At 41.5% G+C, this 8,995-nt stretch overlaps 1 protein-coding gene across 1 annotated transcript in view; it reads left to right on the forward strand.

Moving 5' to 3' along the window:
• Window positions 1–8,995, forward strand: part of syt6a (synaptotagmin VIa) — a 483,065-nt gene that overhangs the window by 157,515 nt on the left and 316,555 nt on the right. The window lies entirely within an intron of this gene.

The raw sequence follows: 8,995 nt of genomic DNA on the forward strand, positions 1-8,995 counted from the left end.
CCTGCAGTTAGACCATGAAATTTACAGATCTCTAAAAGATCTCTGAGTAAGATTATGTTGTCAGTAATGAGTCTACCAGGTACACAATAAGTTTGGTCAGGATGAATGACCTCTTCCATTGCCTTCCTTAGTCTGTTGGCAAGAACTTTAGATAGAATCTTATAATCTGAGCATAACAATGACACTGTATATATGTATGTATGTATGCATGTATATATATATATATATATACATATATGTATGTATGTATGTATGTATGTATATATATGTATGTATGTATACATACAACAGGTGTTGTGCCGATCCATACAGACTATGTATGTATATATATATATATATATATATACATGTATACATACATACATATATATATATGTATGTATGTATGTATATATATATATATATGTATGTATGTATATATATATATATATATATATATATATATATATATATGTATGTATATATATATATATATATGTGTATGTATATATATATATATGTATGTATATATATATATATGTATGTATATTTTTTTTTGTATGTGTTTTTTTTGTTTTAGAGGATGAGCAGAAAATGACCAAACAGTAAGTTTGCACAACTTACAACTTTCATAAGCCATTTGTCACAAACTACAAACAACTCTGAACTCTTTTCTAGAAAGACTAAACCACATGTTGGGGTTGAAACTAGAATATGATGCATCATATTCTAGTTTTTTTTCATATTCTATGATTTTTTACAGCCCACTGTTCTCAATAAAAGCAGAGGTGGGTGCAAATGAACAATTTTCATCTTCTAGACCAAGGTTTTTTACAGAGAACATCTTGAAAAATATGAAGAACAAAATACAGATTTCCATTTATTAATGACACTTCTGCTTTGATCTTATTTGGAGGAACTAGAACCACAAACACAACCTATATTTACTCAAACGCAAACCATGTAACCCAAATAAGAAAACAATACTCAACCCTGAAAAGTTAGAAACTTTGAGCCTGTCTCATAATGCAGACATGCAAAATCTTTCTTTTGTATCTACAATCATTTAATTTTTTACTTTAATTTAGCAGATAAACTTTAAAAAAGACCAAGTTTGTTTTCAAATTATTTTACAGCCCAAAAGTTCTTTCAGTCAGCCTGTCAGTTTAGGCATTTTGTTTGTCGCCTCTTTGTCGCAATGCTCTTTTTCTTTTCTCGTCCTTCTTTTCTGCGCTCCGCTGTCATATTTTCTGTTGTCCGCCATTGTAAAATAATATTCCCTGACGCTCCTCCCCAATGCGTAAGATGCGTCAAAAGTGGACCAATAACAAGCAAGCATTCAAGATGGACGTTTGCCAGAACAAATTGGAACATTTTTCATTGGTGCTGTCAAAATCATCATAGTCATTAATTAAATTCTGACACTGTCCATTCACAAAAACATAAAACATCCTTCAGGGCCCCCGAAATGCCGGGGCCCTGGGCTGCAGCCCCTGTAAGCCCCTGCTAAAATCTGGCCCAGCACACGAGTCACTCTCACGTCGGACCCGACACCTGCTCCGCAAACGCTCACGCATGCGCACGAGAGAGAGAGCGAGAGAGAGAGAGAGAGAGAGAGAGAGAGAGAGAGAGAGAGAGAGAGAGAGAGAGAGAGAGAGAGAGAGAGAGAGAGAGAGAGAGTAATAAAAACATGATAAAAATCAAAATTTGGGCAATGCTTCTCATATAAAACTTTCAGACAAATATCTCCTTAACAGAGCAGACAAGATCTATGTGCTATCCATCCATTTCCTTCACCCACTTCTCCTTGCTGGGTTGTGGGGAGCTGATGTCTATCTTCAGCAGTCACTGTGCGAGAAGTGGGGTGCATGCTGAACATGCTAGTTCATCACACAGACACATAGAGACAAACAACCATTCACTCTCTCTCACACACACCTAGGGACAATTTAGAGATGCCAATCAGTCTAACATGCATGTTTTTGGTCTGTGGGAGGAAACCGGAGTACCTGGAGAAAACCCACACATACACGGAGTGAACATCTAGAGACACTTCAAGTAGCTGGAAATATTGTTAGATAGAAAGAGGAGACAACCTCAAATACTCCACCATCATGTCAACATTTTTATTATATTTAGAAACAGTTTTCCAAAACTTAAAAATTTCCATTCTTTTGTCCAAAATTAAGACAAAAAACAAACTGAATTGATTATGCCTCTCAATATCATGTTTGGTTGAAAATGTTGAACCCAACGTGCAAAACCAAAAACTCAGGAAGCTTGGAGAGTAAAAATAAATAATTTATTAAACCAGAGAAAACAGAAAAGGCTGACGAGGCGGCAAAACATACAAGTAAAACACTAGAAGAACTCGAAAGAAACCAACATGGTTGGCATGAAAGGCACAATGCACGGACTAGAGAGTGATAAAATGACACTGGCTTTACAGAAACACTAATACACTGTGACACACACCTGGGGCAGACAGTGAGGGACAGGTGAGAGTGGGAGGGGCAGGAGCTGAACTGCATGACGAAACACAGATTCTGACACTCAAATGCGTCCACAGAGACCAGCTGTATGAAAATCTTATTTTATTTTATTTTACACGTTTTATGCTTGACGTGACAAAATAGTTATTTCCCTTGTGTACTGATCAAGGTGAAGTGTTGTCCTACTCGAAAATATGTTAGTGATTTTAATTACACAGGAATGAGAGTTGTTGCAATAATGCTGTAAAAAAAGACTGGCTGCTCATTTAATGTCTTAAACTTTAATGTCTAAATGTACCTTAAGTGAACATCTAGGATGCATACATTTGCACCCTAATTAACTAAAACCTGCTAACACGTCAGATTCCTTCTTTATAAGGGCAGGACATTGGATTGATGCAATCTTCAGCCCTGGCGCCCTGAATGACTGAGGAAACAACAAGTCAGCATGAGCACATGATGCATCCATCACGCCCAAGCTGCTAAATCAACTGTGGCCTGACATTTGGGCCCTGTGTTCTCAAAAGCAAGTGGCCTCATGATGCATCATAGCTCAGCCGATAACAAGAAAAATAGCAAGCTCAAAGAGTTCATCATGTAAGAGGCATAATTATTCTGTCTGTATACATATGATACCTGGATTGTTAATAATTAGCATCTATAATTTACAGGTGTCATCAAGCTTTAAGTATTTAGTGTTAACCAAGATGGAGATGATCTTCAACCAAGATGGCCGCGCTCAGAGCAGTTGCAGCTTCACAGGCTCCCGGTACCATCCCAGTTTTTAGAAGTTTTGATATTGACTCTGTGCCTGACTCTGCGCGATTTATGCGTGTGAACTATAGCCGAACCGAACTGATGAGAATAGGAGCGGATTTGCCACGAAATATAGCAGAAATCAGCAACAAACTCAAAGCTACGCTCGGCAGAATGCAGATCTTAAAGTCATCTACCTGGAAGCTGCAGCAGAGGTGTTCCAGCGGGCAGAAGAGGAAGCGCTGCTCCCGGCTTAAGAGGAGAGGATGCCGGGCGGGGGTTATGGTGAGGCTACAAGCTAACGCTAAAGCCGGTAAACTCCCCATGCCGTCTCTCTTTCTGTCGAATGTCCGCTCGTTGGACAACAAGGTGGATTTACTTCGTCTGAGAGCGGGCGCCTCAGAAGAGATGAAGAAGTGTGCAGTGCTTTGCCTCACGGAAACGTGGATTACAAGTGAAACGCCGGACTCAGTCTTCCAGCTGGATGACAGACTTTTTTTTCGAGCGGACCGCTGCAGCGAGCTAACGGGGAAATCACGGGGGAGCGGAGTATGCATTTACGTGAGTAAGAGTTGGTCCACGAACTGTACTGTTGTAAATAGCGCATGCTCGAAGGCTTTGGAGCAAATAACAGTGAAATGTCGGCCACATTATCTACCCCGAGAGTTCACAGTGACTTTTATCACAGTTGTTTACATTCCTCCGGATGCTAATGCTAATGAATCACTGCAGGAGCTACATGATATCATCAGCTCGCTGTAGAACAAACACCCCGAGGCTCTTTACGTGGTAGCCGGAGACTTTAACCACGTGAATCTAAAGGAGTGTCTCCCAAGCTTTAATCAGCATGTGACGATTCCGACACGTGGAGACCGCACGCTGGACCGTGTTTACACGAACGTAAGAAATGCATACAAAGCCGAACCCCGCCCCCACCTAGGACTGTCAGACCACATCTCAATCTTCCTGGCTCCTGCTTACATGCCCCCGCTGAGACGCTCCAGACCGGTACAAAAGAAAGTTAAATGTTGGAGCCAGGACAGTGGACCCATACTGAGAGATTGTTTTGATCGAACAGACTGGCAGGTTTTCAGAGAAGCTGCTGAAAATGGAGGTTCGCTTGATCTTGACCAATACACATCCTCAGTCCTGGGTTACATTAGTACATGTACTGACACAGTCTCCACTATCAGAAATGTTAAAAGCTACCCAAACAGAAAACCTTGGCTGAATGCAGAGGTGCGTACCCTGCTGGAAGCCAGGAACACTGCCTTCAGGTCTGGAAACTCAGAGGAGCTGAGTAGGAAAAGAAAAGAGCTGGTTGCTGGTATTAAGAGGGCCAAGGCCACACATGCAAAGAGGATCCAGGGTCAATTCATCTCACAAGACCCTCGGAGCATGTGGAGGGGCATTAAGTGCATAACAGATTATAAAGGAAGGAGCGAACAATGCCCCAAAGACCCATCTCTGCCTGATGCCCTCAACAAGTTCTATGCATGCTTTGAAGACCCGAACAGACCACCCAGCACCAGCCTCACCTCGCCACCGGATGAAGAGCATCTCAGCGTGACCTCAGCAGAAGTAAGGAGTACCTCAGGAGGATTAATCCGCACAAAGCAACTGGCCCAGACAACATCCCCGGAAAAGTGTTGAAGGAATGTGCTGATCAGCTTTGTGAGGTGCTGGCAGACATCTTTAACACCTCACTTACCCTGGAGACAGTTCCCACCTGCCTGAAGACTGCCACCATCATCCCAGTCCCAAAAAGCTCTACAGTGACTGGTCTGAATGACTATCGGCCAGTGGCCCTCACCCCAATAGTCGCTAAATGCTTTGAAAAACTGGTCATGACTCACATCAAAACAACCATCAACATCAACGAGGACCCTCATCAGTACGCATACCGTGAGAACCGATCAACAGAAGATGCAATCTCCTCTGTGGTCCACACTGTGCTCAACCACCTGGAGCAGAAAAACTCTTACGTCCGTATGCTCTTTGTGGACTTCACATCCGCCTTCAACACCATGATCCCCCAAACCCTGATGGACAAACTATCCACACTAGGACTAAGCCCCTCCATCTGCAACTGGGTACTAGACTTTTTAACAAACAGACCACAGTTAGTGAGGATCCACAACCTCTCCTCCTCCACCATAACCCTCAGCACTGGCTCTCCTCAGGGATGTGTGTTGAGCCCCCTCCTGTTTACTCTGCTCACATATGATTGTGCAGCTACCCATCCAGGCTGTCACATTGTAAAGTTTGCAGATGATACAGCGGTGGTGGGATGCATCACAAACAATGATGAGTCCAGCTACAGGCAGGAGGTGGAACACCTGGAGAGCTGGTGCAGAGAGTATAACCTTCACATCAATGTGAAGAAGACAAAGGAGATGATTGTGGACTTCAGAAGGAACAAAAACACCTACACCCCCCTGAACATAAGAGGATCTGCGGTGGAAGTGGTCTCCAGCTACAAGTACTTGGGTGTACACATGAATGACAACCTCAGCTGGAGCAACAACACCACCAGCCTGATCAAGAAAGCTCATCAGCGACTCTACTTCCTCAGACGGCTGAGGCGAGCTGGTCTGGGAAGCTCAGTCCTCACCTCCTTCTACAGGTGTGCAGTGGAGAGCATCCTGTGCTCGAGCATCAATGTGTGGCATGGAGGCTGCACAGCTGCAGAAAGAAAAGCTTTGCAGATATAGTGAAGGCTGCACAGAAATCTGTTGGAATCAGTCTCCCCACCATCACAGACATCTACACCTCCAGATGCAGGAAGAGGGCCACCTGCATCATGAAGGACCCCACCCACCCAGCACACACACTTTTTGCCCCACTCCCCTCAGGAAGGAGGTTAAGGAGCATTAAGTGTAGAACCACTAGACTGAGGAACAGCTTCTACCCTGAGGCTGTTAGACTCATGAATCTCTAACTAGAATAATCACTGTGAAAAACCATATCATGTTGCTGCTGATCTGTTTCATGTTGCTGCTGATCTGTTTCAATGTTGATGTGTTCATGCGTGCACATCTGCTCACAGACTCATGTTCATGTTTGTGGTGATGTTCAATGTTTTATGTTATGAGTGCTTAGTGTATATTTAGTTGATGTTTTTCTTAGTTCATATCTTAGATGTTATTACTGTTTTTCTTAGACATTTTATTGTTGGATGTAACTGGGACCCTGTGTACATAATTTCGCTCCACCACATGTACCACATGAGGTGCGAATGACAATAAAGAAACTCTGACTCTGACTCTGATTATTGTGACATAACCATTTTGTTTATTGTGTTCTGTTTTTTGTTCTTATGTCTGGCATCACTTTTTACTTTACATATTTGGGGGTCACCCCACCTTGTCTTTGTTCTCTGAAGCAATTTTTAAATGTCCATTTTCATTCAACCATGGTCTCATTCTCTGTCTTCTGGGTCTTCTTCTATTTATTATTCTTCCTGCTGGTGCACCTTATAGCTTTATCTTGTAAGATCTCAGTTTGTCAATGTGTCTTCTATTTTCCTAATCTTCATGCCGAACTTACAACAGCAACAAGTGGCACATAAACTTCTTCCAGGTCCATGTTTGTGGGATGAATGAGATGTAGAAAATGTTGGTTGAATATTGGTACACATTATGTTACAGAATACAACACACAACCATACCAAAATAAAATCAAATTCTACGGTGTTGACATTGTTTCTACTCCTTACAATGTCACACAGACTTCAGTAGTACTTTATGAATGAAGCAGCAACAACATGATGTCATGAACAATGTCATATTTGTTCAGTTTATTCGTCAAGAAAACAAAATAAAACAGCACTGATGTGCAGCTCTAAGAACACAGATGAGAGAGGCATGCAGTGGAAACACACATTACAAATAAAAGAGCCAAATGTCTGCATCAACATTTTGGCAGTACTCGTTAGTATAGCAGGGCATGAGGAGGTGTAACATATTGTTAGGTCACTGCTACATAACACTTATCATTATGGTGTGTATGTGAGGTATATGTAACATTTCAAAGATATAACGTTCATGCATCCATCCATCCATTATCTTTGCCTGCTTCTTCCTTTTTGGGTTGTGGGGATCTATGGTCTCCATGTCCAGCTGTTAGGTTTAAACAAATGAACACGGACACAAAGAGTGAGATGTTTTTTTTGCAAAGGGAAGAGTAGCCAGAGGCGTCCTTTTTCCAACTCTCTTCGACTTGCTCATTCCCTCTTGCTTTTTTTATTCACTTCAAACAATGGTGGGAGTGATTGTATAGCGTGACAACAACATGATTGGTGGAATTTTCCACTGAAGATAATATAAACATGAAATAAAATTATCATAAGACAAAACCATAAATGTAAACTTATGAATGGTAAATGGACTGTACTTATATAGCACCTTTCTTTCTAATCAAGATACTCAAAGCGCTTTACACTACAATCTGTGCCTCATTTACCCATTCATACAGCACTCTACTAGAGCCCTACAAAGCTAATTGAACAAATCAAGAAGAAAACCAATAATAAAACATAAAAGAATTAAAAGAATAATATGATAAAAAAAAGACCATTCTAACATTTCCCTCCTGTTGATCATTTTATGGAATGTGAAGACATCAGTCCAGCATCATTTGTTTACACACTTTCAATGCAGATATCCTTAACACATTTACAGTTTGAAAATTTATTGGTATTCATCAACATTGCGTCAGAGGGCTAAGACGCTGATAAGTAACATACAGAGCATCTTGGTAGGGACGGCTCTGAGAATACATCTGTAGTTGGGTGAAAGTGCTAGCAACAGTTTTCTGTATCAGAGTTTAAAACAAGGAATAACACAAGTCATAAAAACACAAAACATTATAAGAAGTGCTACTATAGGAGCAAAAATATTTAAAAGTAACTGCCACCAGGTACCAGATGAAAACCAAGAAAGAAAATCGAAACTGGAAGACATGGAAGTTGCATCTTTGGACATTGCATCTCTCAGTACTGTCATGTTGGCTAAAATCGGCATCAGTTTATTATGGACATTGTCAGGAATGTAAGTATAGCAGTTTGTGTTAAACAGTACACACACACCTCCACTTGAGGCAGTCAACAAATCCAATGCCATTCTGTTCTGCAGCACCATGTGTCTCAGGGCTGCCACTTCCCCACTGTTAGAGGAAAACACTTCTAGAAACATATTCATAAAAGTTTTTAGTCTATAGTCCGCAGTTTCCAATATAAGCATGCTGTTTCCACTCCTAGCCAGGGCAAAAGTGCCAACAGCGCCTTCTGCCCTGCTGTCTGATGTTTGAACTCAGGGGGCACATCAGTACCCCATATGGCATCATGACGTTGGAACACTCCGACACTGTCTCTGTTTTTACGGTGTGGAATTGGTCTTGCTTCTATGATGAAGGTATGATCCGTCACAAACACAAGAGCACATATTCCAGTCCAATTTACTTGCAACGTGGTATACAATTTTTCTCCACACATCCACCAGCCTCCTTTGATGATGTATGTTCCATTGGAAGGACCAGATATGTTCACAGGAGCTCCTTTTCCACTTGCATGTGATCTGTTTGTGCATTGGGTGCAGATGGCCAGGGCTCCCATCCAGTATCCTCCTTCTTGGCAATCATCAGCTATGTAGATGAACAGATGCTGAGATATATTCATACATTAAACGGGTTCACTCATCTTTCTGGACTGTGTGATGTACATGCGTTGAATTTAACAGAAATGTGGACGTGAGACGTTAATTATCTTT

Source organism: Nematolebias whitei, chromosome 11, assembly GCF_014905685.2.
Source record: "Nematolebias whitei isolate Nwh7 chromosome 11, NemWhi1, whole genome shotgun sequence".
NCBI classification, from domain to species: domain Eukaryota; kingdom Metazoa; phylum Chordata; class Actinopteri; order Cyprinodontiformes; family Rivulidae; genus Nematolebias; species Nematolebias whitei.